We start from the raw sequence: 15,478 nt of genomic DNA on the forward strand, positions 1-15,478 counted from the left end.
TTTCGGCATCCATGTTGTCTGTCTGTGTATGTTGGCTGATTGTCTGTGTTTCCGTTACTGGCTGTGTTACTGTTACCGCCTGGTGAGCGCCAGTTTCCTCATAGACGGGATTTAGTTTCCCACACGCGGCCTGTTGTGTTCATCTGTGACACCACTAGATATAGTAGCATCATGACTCCCTTCTTGTCTTAATGGCATAGTATTTACTTCTCCACTTTCGTCATAGTAGTTGTTACGAACGCGTGGTGAGTATCTACCCCCTCTTCCTCTGTCACGGCTTTGGTTTCGATAGTTTGTTTTGGTGTGCCTAACTTCCATATTTCTAACGTTCACGTTTCCATTATTTTGTACGTGATTGTTAGAAGATTTGTTATTCTGCTGCACCTGCTCCTCAGCAGCAGCTACTCTTTCCACTCTTTCCAGATATTCAATAAATTTGTCTATATTATCTCTAGGGGCGGAAATGATCCTCTTCTGCCAGTACCACGGCAGCTTACCTTCTAAACCCATAATGATCATATCTGGCTTCATCTTTTCTGTCAAATGTGACAGTCTTGAAACCCACTTCCTAGCGAAATCCTTTACTGATTCACGCCCTGGGAAAAACTTCTTACCACTCCAGAATTCCCTTAACACATCATTTTGTTTGTTATGTGACCAGTATTCGTTGAGAAATGCAGACTTAAATTCAGATAAAGTTTTACATTTGATCATTACATCCGCTGACCATCGCAAAGCATCGCCTGACAAATGACTTCTTATAAATGAAATTTTTTCTCTTTCTGACCACGTGTTGGGGAGAACATCCTCAAAGTCATTCCAAAATTCAAGAGGGTGAATGTACTTATCAGGATCAAAGCGCAAAAACTGTCGACACCCTATAAAAGCGGCGTCAACTGAAGTCACATGCTGTACAGTAGAATGACTAGAATTAACAGAGGTTACTCTATTTTCTAGGTTAGCAATGTTAGTATTTAATTCCTCTACTTGTGACTCTACTGCTTCTATCCTGGCAGAACATCTTTGTTCCACTGCACCACGAATTTCGGTACAGGTTTCTTTTACTTTCTCAATGTTTTTCTGACAAGTATCTACTTTAATTTGTACCTCTTTAACTTTGTCAGAGCAAAGTTTGGACTCGTTGCTCAATCTTTCGGACAACCTCACTTCCAAAAGTTCATCTGCCTCTTGATAATTTTTTTGAATTTGATCTATTTCACATTTGAAAGTACTATGCATTTTAGTTAACTGTTGCCCTACTTTTACTTGAATGTCATGATGAATAGCATCTATCTTATAATTCAAACTATTCCATTTTGATTGCAGTTCTTCTTTTAGTTCTTTATTACTATTCTCAATTTTATTTTCCAATCCTTTATTACTAACCTCAATTTTATTCTCCAACTCTTTATTACTATTTTCAATTTTAGCCTCAATTTTATTTTGGTTTGATTCGAGTTTGGCAAACAGTATTTGCATCCAATCCGGAGCTTCTACCTTGATACTTTGTATCTCTTGACTTGACTGAGCTGGAGATATATTGAGCTCAGTTTCACTACCTGACAAAGTTAGCAACTCTACTGGCTCCCTTTTGACTTCTATTTCACTTATTGATTGCATCCCTGCACTCTCATTTAAATTAAAGTCATAATTTACTGGTGACAAATTACGTTCTAGTTCAATATTTGAGGGATTAATGGAACCATCCTCATTAAACTCAATTCCTGATCGTGAGGATTCTTGGTCAGAGACCGGTTCCCTTCTGAAATGTACACTACTTTCCATATCTTTTAGTTTGTTAGCAGCAGTTAATAAATATTTTAAAAGTCTTTGACTTAACTTAAATGCTTGATTTCGACGAATGATGTCGTCGCGGTGTACCAGCAATCGTGATGCGACGCGTCGCGACGTATTGAAGGCAGCAGCAGCAGCTGTAGCGTCGAGTACCGCCACAGGAATCGCCTACTGCAATAGCTCCAAGGGGGGGGGGGGGGGGGGGCAGCAAGGCACCGTTGATCGCTCGGCGCAGCCGGCAGCTGTCTCGCAGATCAGCGCAGCTCCGCGATGACGCACCGTCTTCCTTTAGTCTCAGCGCCGTCGGCAGCCGCGATCCAGCATCGTCGCCTTTCTCACCATCGTCACTAACCAACGTACAGCGGTAGACACTTATTGTTTATACACTACACCTGCCTTTACTGGTAACACTGTTCCCACACTAGTTCAATTCAGTGTCCTGTTATTGCCTACCGAGTTCGTTAATTTATACCAATCGCTTTCACACATCGAGCACTTTTATTTGCTTTTAATTCAGTTTTCCCGGCCGATGCACCATATGTGGGGCGGCGAAGAAGTCGTCGAATGATGTGTTTGATGTTCATTTCACGTAACAGACTATTGCCGATGCAACATATGTGGGACGGCGAAGAAGTCGTTGTTTAATGTTGAATGAAAGTTGAACATTGCCACCTTAAATCACGCGAGCCTGGCAACTAATTTGGTGGCCAGTCAGAAAGCGAAGGGAAACTTACTGACCTTAGTTCCCAGTCTGCACGGCCACATTCCTGTACAGCCCAGCTAAACGAAAAATATCCATAGTTCTTCACGGGATTAGAGCTGCTTCAATAAAATTTAAAGTTCCAAACAAGATTTTATTATCTTAAAGGCTCACACAAATTACTCGAAACTTCTGCAAATGCTAAAGACATTAAATATTGTTAATTCAGCCAACCGTTTAATAGTTCAGAGGCGACTTCTACAGCAAGTTCCTCCCGAATAGTTCATTACTCTAACTAACGGTGCTCTATTAATAGTTCGCAATAATGTTAAAAAAAAAGATTAATGCTCGCCTTAAAAGTGGAGTTAGTCACCACTTGCCACGCGGAATTATACTTCACACGGACGGCACAATAACAGTTTGTTACCGAAGTCTAAACGATCCAGGACGGTGTACAGTCCTCGCGATTTTCAATGTCCGTTTACATTGCTAAGTACGCGCATGTCACAGCCCGCTATGACGTCACCCGAGGCGAGGCGCGATCGGACGTTAAGCTCGCGTGGACTAGGCGTTGGTCTAATGCGGAGTGAGCTTACTACTGCCTCTGCCGCTCTTTTTATATAGCTCCGGCGCGAACCGCCAAGAGAGCATCTGTTCTTTCCGTTCCTATACAGATGCCTGCACCCTCCAAATGATTGCTATCTCAGGCACATAATCTTAAATATCACATTTAATAATAGCTTTACAAACTTCTCAATTTTTGTATACATACATCTGAGCAGTACAGAAGCACGTAGAAAATCTCAGCCCGCTAAAATTAAAACTTTACTCTCTAGAATTTTTACAATGGAACTAACGGTAGATTGTTACCTCTGAACCATAGCTTTATCAAGACTTGTATCAGCTGTTAATTATGCTACAAGACTAAAACTTGGTGTAGCTTTGTTAATTGTCCTATCTGATCATTGGTCTTAAAGAATTTGTTTTATCATTAAAATTTAAAGTACTTAATCTATAATGCTTATGTACATTTTACTCACAAAAGTAGTTTTTACTAAATTACTAAAAAACTAGAAGAGGTAACTGATTGTGGTATTTCCATTATTATTATTAGGGTGAACTGAAGCATCCTACCAATTTTCAATATTGTAGCTCTATTATTTCGCGCCTCTGATTTTTCCGAAAAACGCGGATTCTGGAGTCAATTTTAGTTTTATGGTTTTGGAAACCAGCACCACTCATTAATGACTTCTTACTGCACCTTCTCACCAAATTTTGGCTTCCTAGCGTCATTATTTAGCGCCTCCTATTTTTCTTTCAAAACGTGAATTTTACGTAAACTACTAATTTTATAACATTAAGATTTGTTACCTGAAACATTATTACATAGAACTATACTTTAACAAAGTTTTACACACAAATCTTAATTTTTACTTTTATGTTAAATGTGGTGCAATACTATATGCAGGCGCGTTACGATGACGTGACGCTACTAGCAGTGAACTAGGGTAAGTCCCGTGCACTCGCTCGCCTCTGTATCTTATACATGATACAGCGCTTGCTTTGCTTCACTACCTGACGGAGAAGTATGATAACAGGTATCGATACCAACCCACAGCATATTTAAACTGGCAGTAGAATTGTAAGTTTTCATCAGACACCGAAAGCGGCCGTGGGGGGGGGGGGGGGGGGGTCTGGTGGACCCTATGGAGTACACCCACAGAGCCACGCCTCCAGTGGCTCTGGACGTCTGTACTATGAGCGCCCTCTGTAGACACGATATAGGGCGACAGGCGTGAGACAGACGCCTCATTCACACTTGCAGCTTCTTCGCTACAACGTGCTTCATGGACACCGCCGAGTTGTGGCTCCGACACCATCATTCGTGCTTCCTTCGGAGAGTATCATCCTTGTTGACACTGTGCTAGCCAGACCCTCTTTCTTGCTGCATTATTTTGAAACGAGTCTTACTGAGCAAGATGTCTTAGTGGTTAGCACACTGAACTCGCATTCGGGAGGACGGCAGCTCAAACGCACGTCCAGCCATCCTGATTCAGGTTTTATGTGATGGCAAATGCCTGGAGAGTTCCCTTGAGAGGGCATGGCTGATTTCCATTCCCAACCTTCCCTAATCCGAATTTTTGCTCCATTTCTAATGACCTTATTGTCTTGAAGAAATACGAGTTAAGTAAATCTTGTTAACTATATCGACTTTTTCGCTATCATTTCTGCTCCTGTCCAGCTTTCCTACAAAGAACAATTACTGCGGCACTCTGTAGCCCACATCTAGTTACCATTGCGTAGTAAGTCACACGCAAGAAGATGTAGCGGGCTCCTTAGTCTTGAAAGTCTGTGAAACGACTTGGAGAGCGGCGTGCTGACCACATGCCCCTCCCTGCATACCACGTATGCATGACGCGGCAAGCTAGAGGATGACACAGCAACCAGTTGACATCCCTCGGGCCTTCACGGGCTGGTGGGTAGCTTGTAGATGTAGACGAAAGGTGTTGAGTACGAAAGTGGAGTCGCATTCGCAGAGTTCTAACTGCAGCGTCTGTGTTTTGTATCTCACAGGCCTTGAGGTATTAACGTTCACGATACATGCCTGGCGCAAAATTATTCCGCCCAGTCGCAGGGGGATATGGGAATCCTTCCCTGCGACCAGGCGCCCGTGATGACACACTTAATCTCACTCTGCTCGGCTTTTCGTATATCCACCGGCGCGCCGTGTAACTTTGTTGTCGCGTCGAGAGCAGCGCTTTATCGTGCACAACAAATTCGCTCTCTGGGAGATGGCGGGCTGACGTAAAAGCGGCCACCGCGATGAGTCTGCTGAGCGGAGCAGTGCTGCCGCCGATACTACAACAGCGCACCGCAGCGGCGGCGGCGGCACTTCAAATATTAAACACCGTCTGCCAATTTAATCGACGACGAACGCGGCTCCATCTCGTAAAACGCAAAAGAGTCGGCAGCGACCGCTAGTTTCCCATCCTGCTCCTTCCCTCCCCCAACCCTGCTCATTCGCCTCATCCCCTACACCACACCTTTTTTTTTTCGCCCCCCCCCACCCCCTATGCCGTCGTTAATTGGAGCGAAATCCAGCCCGCCTGAGCTCTAAATTATTTATCATAAGACTGTGGGAAGAACTTCCCGGCGATTTAATCTTCTTGAGGACGGTAATGAAAGGCGCCAGATAATTTACCGCTTTGCTACCGCGGGAGGCGGCGCGTTCGCATGCGCGCAAGGCGCCGTCGAGGCTGCGGCTGCTTTCCGTCTACTTCTGCTGCGGCACCTCTGAGCACCGTACTAATGTCGTTGGAAAACACAGGAACAGACGAAATGATATTTGGGTGCCGCGAATACTATACTCCTATGCCCTGATACGAAGGAAACTACACTACTGGCCATTAAAATTGCTACACATCGAAGATGACGTGCTTAAGACGTGAAATTTAACCGACAGGAAGAAGACGCTGTGATATCCAAATGATTAGCTTTTCAGAGCATTCACACAAGACTGGCGCCTGCAGCGACACCAACAACGTGCTGACATGAGGAAAGTTTCCAACCGATTTCTCATAGACAAACAGAAGTTGACCGGCGTTGCCTGGTGAAACGTTGTTGTGATGCCTCGTGTAAGGAGGAGAAATGCGTACCATCACGTTTCCGACTTTGGTTAAGGTCGGATTGTAGCCTATCGTGATTGCGGTTTGTCGTATCGCGACATTGCTGCTCGTGTTCGTCGAGATCCAATGACTGTTAGCAGAATATGGAATCGGTGAGTTCAGGAGGGTAATACGGAACGCCGTGCTGGATCCCAACGGCCTCGTATCGCTAGCAGTCCGGATGACAGGCATATCATCCGCCTGGATGTAACGGATAGTGCAGCCACGTCTCGATCGCTGAGTCAACAGATGGGGACGTTTGCAAGACAACAATCATTTGCACGAACAGTTCGACGACGTTTGCAGCAGCATGGACTGTCAGCTCGGAGACCATGGCTGTGATTACCCTTGACGCTGCATCACAGACAGGAGTGCCTGCGATGGTGTACTCAGCGACGAACCTGGGTGCACGAATAGCAAAACGTCATTTTTTCAGATGAATCCAGGTTCTGTTTACAGCATCATAATGGTCACATCCGCGTTTGGCGACATCGCGGTGAACGCACATTGGAAGCGTGTATTCGTCATCGCCATACTGGCACATCACCCGGCTTGATGGTATGGGGTGCCACTGGTTACACGTCTCGGTCACCTCTTGTTCGCATTGACGGTACTTTGAACAGTGGATGTTACATTTCAGATGTGTTACGACCCGTGGCTCTACCCTTCATCCAATCCTTGCGAAACCCTACATTTCAGTACGATAATGCACGACCGCATGTTGCAGGTCCTGTACGGGCCTTTCTGGATACAGAAAATGTTCGATTGCTGCCCTAGCTAGCACATTCTCCAGATCTCTCACCAACTGAAAACGTCTGGTCAATGGTGGCCGAGCAACTGGTTCGTCACCATACGCCAGTCACTACTCCTAATGAACTGTGGCATCATGTTGAAGCTGTACCTTTACACGCCATACAAGTTCTGTTTGCCTCAGTGCCCAGGCGTATGAAGGCCGGTTATTATGGACAGAGGTGGTTTTTCTGGGTACTGATTTCTCAGGATCTATGCACCCAAACTGCGTCAAAATGTCAGTTCTAGTATAATATATTTGTCCAATGAATACCCGTTTATCATCTGCATTTCTTTTTGGTGTAGCAATTTTAATGTGCAGTAGTGTATAAAGTCACCCTGCGTGAACCATTTCAACTCTCCCAAAACTACAACTGTAATTGCTCTGCTTCACAAGAAAGAAGACGACAAAGACACACAAACCTTCAGACCTACTAACCTCCTTTCCGTAATGCGCAAGTTATTCACTAAGATTTTCTCCAGCAGCATAGAAAAAGCGTTCGATTTTAGTCAGGTAAGGGAAGAAGCCAGTTCTAGAAAGGATGTAGGACCCTGGGCAATTTGCAACTGTCAAAAAGAGTTAATGAGTATGAATTACCGATTTGTCAGGGATTCAAATACCGTAAGAAAGCTTTTGGCTCAGTTTCAAGAAACTCTGCTTTCAGAGAACGTTTTGTACCGACTTAGCGTCTTTCTCCGCAAGGAGGGTGCAAGAGAGCGCTTGAGAAGACCGAACCAGAAGGTGTCCTACATCTGGCGTGAGTGCTCCCTGGCTTTTGCTGGCGCGTAGTGTACTCTACACTGGTGATCCAAAACACTGTCACCACTGCCGGTCGCGTGACTGAACGCCGCCTGGCGCGAGACGCAGTAAAGGAAGTGTGTCCTTGGAGCAGAGACGAATGGGGAATCATTCTAGCAACGATAAGGGCCGCGAATGGGGAAATCCGCTGGCGTCAGTAACTTTGACAAAGGGCAGATTGCTATGGCCCAGCGCATGGAAACGAGTAGCTCGGAAACGTCTGCTGTCGTGGGCATTTATGAAAAGTGGTTGAAGGACGGTGAAACCACGAGTAGGACACAAAATTGTAAGGCATCCCTTACTTGCAGATAAGAGTGCGTCTTACTTTATTGCCAGTTTCGCTAAGTCACATAAGAGAAGTGAATGCATCGGCGCTGCAGTACGTACGGAGTAAGGAGCGAGCGGTAGGTTCCCGTGTAGGCTAGCAGAGGCGGTTGGCGACGTAGCGCTTTCAGCGCCAGTGGGATGACGTACCGATGCAGAAATCGCTCGTGACGTCAGCAAACAGATATGTAGGAAAAGTACATTTATTCTTATACGAATCAAGTAATTGTTAGTAATAAATATTTGCTAACAAAAGTTGCCATTTGCCACTTAGAAATTAGCAGGAGTCTACGGGTCATAAATAATTCTTTTCAGTATTTTTACAATGCCAGGAAACGTTCCATATTAGATCCTATGGAGGGACAGATGAATGTCCCCATTGCATAATGCTGCCCAGGCTTCCTGCACCCGTGGCATGGTGCGTGTTTTGAGTTCCAGGATGTCCTTATATCCGGATATGACCATCAACGACGCGGAAAGAGAAATGTAATTCAACCGACCAGACGAAGTTTCTATTGATCCACGTTCCAGTCTCTATGGTCTCCTGGTCACTGTAAATGTTAATGACGTTGTTGACATGCCAACACAGGAACAAACAAGTGTCGTCTGTTGTGGCGCGCCGGCCGCGGTGGTCTCGCGGTTCTAGGCGCGCAGTCCGGAACCGTGCGACTGCTACGGTCGCAGGTTCGAATCCTGCCTCGGGCATGGATGTGTGTGATGTCCTTAGGTTAGTTAGGTTTAAGTAGTTCTAAGTTCTAGGGGACTAATAACCACAGCAGTTGAGTCCCATAGTGCTCAGAGCCATTTGAACCATTTTGTTGTGGCGCCCCATGGTTAACAATATGCCTTGAATGGTATACTCTAAAACACCTGTGCTGCACCAGCATTGCGCTCTGTCGTCAGATCTGCCACAGGTCGCCGCCTATCCTGCTTTAGAGTGCGGACGGGCCTCCGACAGCTATCCTTTGTGATGAGACGTGGACGCCCAAGACCTTGCAAGAACCGTCCACTCGTACTAAACCTCCAGAAATGTCTCAGTATAGCCTGTGATTTCGTAGATAGTGGTGTAGGGGGAATGAAGTATAACTGGCCATGCTTTCCCAACAGAACTTTGCGATAATTAAGCAAGTCCGTCGTTGATCTGACTTAGCGAGCATCTGTGTAGGCATTCTTCCTACCTGTTATGAGGAGACGCTCTTATAGTTTTATGTCCCCTCCCAGAGCCGTAGCAGCGCTTTCGGATTCTGAAAGTGCAATACTAATGTCTATGTTTTGCGTAATGAAGTGGGAAGAATGTTTCTTTACAAATAGTTTTACACGGGGTGTCATTATGTTGAGTTTGTTTAAGAAACACCGTAAAATGAACTTGTTCACACTGGTTATAGGCTAACCATTAACAGTACTGGAGTATGGTGTACCACATGACTAGACTGAAAGGCATCCTATCGCCGACTGCCGACTATTGTGCCCAGTTTCTCACTTGAGTGTACAATAGGTATAGTTCGTATAAGATCGCACATCTTTGGTTACGACACAGTTATTCATTTGTGTATTAATTAGTATTAACCGTGATAGCTGTGGTCTACACAAGGGCGCCCATACCCGTCGTCGCCCCTCTCTAGTTTTCAGGTAAAGGAAAAAATATGATGTAGTCAGGTGTCTTTTTTTCAAGAAGATTATTCAGAAATCGTTACTAACTAAATTTTTAACAGGATCAGAACTGGAACTTTTTTATATCTGTCACAAGTCTACGTTCGTCTTTCAAAGTATTAAAAATTCTCCTCCCTAGGTCTTGCCCCCTCCCCCCTCTTACAAGCTATCATAAGGGTGCTCTCAGTTCTATGTGAACATCATTACAGGACCACGTATATCCACTTATGGTTAGTATCCTCCCCAACAGTAATGGCATATTCCAGCAAGACAACTATCTATCTGTGTTACATGTTCAGAATAGTGGTTATAACAGTAAAATAGTGAACCCACATTGATGCCTTGACCACCTAGTTCGCCTGATCAAATCCCAATGGAACACATCTGTGACACTTTGGGGTGCCAGCTCTGCAGTCAGAACCACTGGCCAATAATTTATTGCAACTGCACTTTGTTTACATTGATACAGCGATCTCTCTCTATCTCTCTCTCTCTCCGACAGTATCAGGTAATTATTCGATTATTTGACCTTCGAGCACATTAAACTTTGATACAAGGATCCTTGACCTGAAGCCACTGATCATTTCTGTATAAAATTATGTTAACAAACTTCTAAATCAATTTGCAAACATTGGTACTTGACAAACATTAGCATAAAATCATTGGTATTAACCATTAAAACTTTGTAAAGGCACTGAGTTTGAAAATTTTAAGAAAATATACTGGGGCTTGACCTTTAAAACAACTAGGCTTATCAGTTGATCCCTTTTCTTCAGTGTAAATGCGCAAACACATCCGACCTCCTGTGGGAATCTCTGAGCAGAGAACTGGAGTATAATGGACAGAGACTGCAGAAAGCTGACGCTCGATGTGAGTGTAACTTGGCCGTGAGGTGTACTCAGATAGTACATGCAATTGCGGTTATGCTGTGTGCCAGATGGCGCAGCGATTACTGCACCTGCCTAGTAAGTAGGAGATCCCGGTTTCGAATCACAGCCCAGTACACATTTTCGCTCGTCGCTGCTGACTCTGCTTAATGTCACATTACAGCTGACAGTATGGATCCCCCTTAAATTTACATGTGTTGTTTCAAAGCTGTGGATTCTGCTTGGTGTCTGTTCTCTCAGACAGACACTGCACATTCATTTAGCATATAAATGAGTTTGTAGTTTTCTTTGACATTTTATCATACAGTAATCATATTAAAATTCATTATCAAATAATCATAGATTAACAAGCATATTTATCAAATCAGTATTTTCAGTTGGTACAACAACATGTGTTTGATTTCTGACAATTTGTTCTTCAAGCATTCTTCTTATCTTTTTAAGTTTTGAATTTGTTCTCATCTTTTCTTCAGCACACATAGTCATTTCTTTATCAATGTGTAAATATTCAATTTCTTTATGAAAATTTTCAATTGTTGGTTGTAATTCATATCAAACATGTTTTCCAATTGATGGTAAAACTTCTTTGGTTGCCCAATCTTGAAATTACTTAGCTTGTTCCATTTTTGTTTTAATTATCAATGAATATAAGGTTGATTAATCAATAAAAACAGTATGAAAGAGCAAATCTGGCAAGGTGAGTGATGCATTCAGCTTTAAATTTTCATAAATATGTATTACAATGTTTTTTTCTAGTGAGGTGACAAATCACTTGTTGTGGACTTTAATATTCTATTATCCCTGGAGTATCCTTAGCTTTAAACAATAGTATCTTTATCACTTATCACAAACACTTATTCTTATAAACAACCCTGTTGTTATTCGACAAATATATGTATTAACCATTTGTCATCTGAACTATCGAAAACACATACATTTTGCAGGTTTTTTGTGGTTCACAGCAGTAAAAAGTAACAAATTTAATTTTTTTACCATTTTAGAAAGGTGGTACTTTTGAGTATGCCTGGCTCTGCAGTGACTTGCTGACCAGTAGTTCTCAGTACTACTTTTGTCCTAAGCAACGAATCGAAATGTTTCAGAATGCACGAAGGCTACAAATCAATGAACATTGTGAAGGTATGCTAAATGAAATTCAGCAAAATCTTTTTATTTTCATTATAGCAGAGAATATATCACAAAATAAATTTTTTAAGTTTAATCTAGATTGAACCTTTCTTTCACTAAATATGTCTCTCCTCTTCCTAATATATGACAAAATAAAAATTTTTTATTTTCTAATCTCACATCTTCTGGGGCTAAGTTCTTCCTTTTGTAGAACATATTGCTTTCCATCAGATCTTGACATGTTTTGTACTCATCTGACCCATGAGGCCCTGAACAACATGTCTCACTAACTCCAGAAGTGGTATCTTTCTTACAACTCTTAGCACAGTTCATACCATTTACAAATATACTTTGGATATTTTTCCCAACCCATTTTTGTTAGCATGGTTCACACATCCAATACTACAATTGTATGCATTTGTAAGGTGTCAGGCAAATACAACACCTTCCATGAAAACCCTGACATAATAAGCAAATCTACTAGTATGTCACATTGCTCTGAATAAATCGTGACATTAAATTAACCAAAGTAATATAAGTAACGAGTGAGCAAATGGAATGCCACAGACTAACACAAGAATACCTAAATGCATGTCGTACCTACCCACAGAGAGACCGAAGCAGTTCCGAGGGGAGAAACAAGAACAGAAGCCTAGAGCAGAACCGTGTTAAGCTAGAAGGCCCTACGATAAGGGACGGACTGGACACACACGTCGCCAGCTAACCACTAGGGCTCACTACCCGCACGTTTTAGCGTGAGACTTTTTCGCGTCTCAGGTACGTCAAGGACCACTCCCCAGCCCATGTTAAAAGATAGAGACCTCCAGAAGAACAGAATAGATCTTACAATAACGCTAAAAGGACCACACCAGCTGCAGGTCTTAGCGTGAGACTTTTTAGCGTATCTTTTACGTTGCAAACTTTAAAAGCATTGCCCCACCACGAAAAGTATAACGTTTCTCATTGGATAGACAGAATTTTTGTAGGTGGAGCTTAAGGTTAACATTGACACCCTGATTGGTCAGATGAAAACACAGCCAGATAGTTTTTTTTAAACCAACTTCGGTAAATTGTAGTAAGGAGAAGTTAGGGGAGAGTTGCTTCCGAGATGGCGAGGTGAGCGGAGCTGTGCTGCCCGCCGCTGCCCTGACGCTGCCTAAACGCCGACAAGGTAATGAACGCACGCGATGCCGCATTTTTGAGCGCATAAGGCTTCACTTAGAACTGCAGAAGTCTCATCTGTTACACCCCCTTTTTGCGTAATACTAGTGTCGATCGTTAATTAAAACTCATGGTGTTCACATTTGCCACTTGAAGAACAGATCTGAAACGCGATGATTTTCATTTTATATAGTTATTGAGAAGCCACATCAGCCACTGTAATTTACGACAAGTTAGATAAGTAATTAAAGATAATTGAGGGTCACTGTAGACCATTTTGATAGTTTTCTCTTTTGTGAAACTTAAATTAAACCTAGATTATAGATGTGATATGGCATAGGTCATCCTTCGATCCATTGTAGAACTTGGAAACCCATTCAGGGAATATTCGTTCACATTTTTGTTGAACGCAGTTAGTTTTTACCATCCTGTATTAAAACATTTCCTTTTATCAATAGTGCAATTTATAAATGATGTTTTGTGAGTAGAATAAAATTTCCAGTGGTAAACTTACTGCTTTTTCGACGTTATTTTACCAGCTAACTAAAAATAGGAAAGCATTGAACCCTTTCCACTAATTTTAGTTAGTATTAAGATTCTTTTACAGGGAGTGCAGTGGAGCTGATGCTGAGATCATTTAGTATTTGGTTATATCATCGCTAGTCTCACTGTACCCCTCTGAATTCTACATGTCATGTGTGGTCTGGCGTCTCCTTACCAGCAACAGGTCCCAGGTTCAAACTAGTCAATTCCCTAAAAAACACGCTCCGAGCGTTGTTGCGCGAATGTGGTAGGGAGACACGATATAGAACAAACAACCACCATGAATGTTTAGAAAATGGCGACCCTGCCAGGATGGTAAAATACCATGATTAAAGGTCAAGCGCATGTCAGAAAAATGTCTGGTTGAAAAATTTTTCTAAAAAAAATATTTCCTAAAGTTATACATAGTCGAAAACAGTAGCTTCAGCGATAGATAGAATGAAAGTATTAAACAAATAGTGAGTCATTGTAGCAGAGGCAATAGTGTAATTAAGTTATGAATTTTAGTATTGTTAGAATTAAGTTTTCTCTTCACTGCAAGCGCACAGGTGAATTGTCAGTCTTGGTAGTGTCAAGTCGTGTGAACAAAAAGTTTATGAAACGGGTGAGATCGTATGAGCGCATGTTGACGCGAAGTAGGGCGCGTGAATTGCTTTTAAAACAGAAAATAAGGGATTCGGAAAGATTAGCAATGGCAAATCCCTTGACCGAATTGAGGTAGAGACCCAGCATGAAAATGGACAGAGAATAGAGGACAGTACAACAGACGATGCAGTATCGCAAGAAATCGGACATATAACGCACTATAACGAGGATAGTGTACGCCAAGGCACAGAAAACCTAGATCAGCATACGACAGAGGAGCAGGAAAGTAGAGAGACAGTCGATGAGGATTGTAACTACAAGTAATCAGAGCTCCCTCACCACAGAGTACAAGGAATGCGAGCAGAAACGTGTCACAGCACAGTTCAATGCAATCGGTTGCAAACCAACAATTGGGCGAAAACACAGAGCGTAGGACGTCGGAAGAAAACGCAATAGGACCCACCAATCTGGCAAAGTTATTACAATTAATGACGGAAACCATGACAAGACAAAATAAAGAAATAGCGAACCAAATTAAAATTCAGAATGCAGAAATGACGAAACAAAATGCAGAAACCACTAGACAACTGCGTGAGATTAAAGAACAAAACAAAAAAAAATCTGTTACACCTAAGTCATATTGAAGACGAGGCAAAATAATCTCGAGAAGTGATAGGAAACTTAATAATAGGTCACAATCAATTGAGAACAGACATTGACAAGGTACAAGCGGACGTACAAACATTGCGTAATGACATTCAGGATGAGATCAAAACATTACGTAACAACACCCACGGAGAAGTCATGAAACTAGAGAAACAGATAAACTTAATTACTAGACAAGCAGCAGGTACAGCGCGTGAAATTGTTGAAAACAGTTGGTTACACAAACGTATCACAAAAGCAGCGCTGAAAAGATGTGATAACCGCATAGTCAAAATAGAAGCGCAAACGAAGCGACAATTTCAGAAGTTGCGAACAGAATTGTTGCAAATCATTGAAGAGCGTAGTGAACAGGATCTAACAAGCACAGAGTCTGCAACCACATCCGTATCTGAAACAGCACCGAAAAAACAAGCAATTAACGAAGATATTACGCATTTGCGATTCCAATCACAGGCGGAAAGTAACATACGTGACAATGGAAAGCCAGGTCGCGAAGAGTACAGTGCAATGCATTCAGCTACATGTTCACAACCGATGGAAGAAAATTATTGCGTACCACTCCAACGATACTACGCAAGGGTAGGCGAAAGTTACAGTGGACAATATCCAATGGATCTACCACAACAGGGAAGAACGACGGGAGAAATGATCAGAAACAAAAGTGGCGAAGAATCGCGAATTTCATATGGAACTATGACGAAGTACGACAACGATCATTTCCTCACAGTCAGAAAATTTCAACACTTTCGAGAAGGAAACTCATTACATCCACGAACTTTTATTCACCAAT

The sequence above is a fragment of the Schistocerca gregaria genome, chromosome 3, assembly GCF_023897955.1.
Source record: "Schistocerca gregaria isolate iqSchGreg1 chromosome 3, iqSchGreg1.2, whole genome shotgun sequence".
In the NCBI taxonomy this organism is placed as follows: Eukaryota; Metazoa; Arthropoda; class Insecta; order Orthoptera; family Acrididae; genus Schistocerca; species Schistocerca gregaria.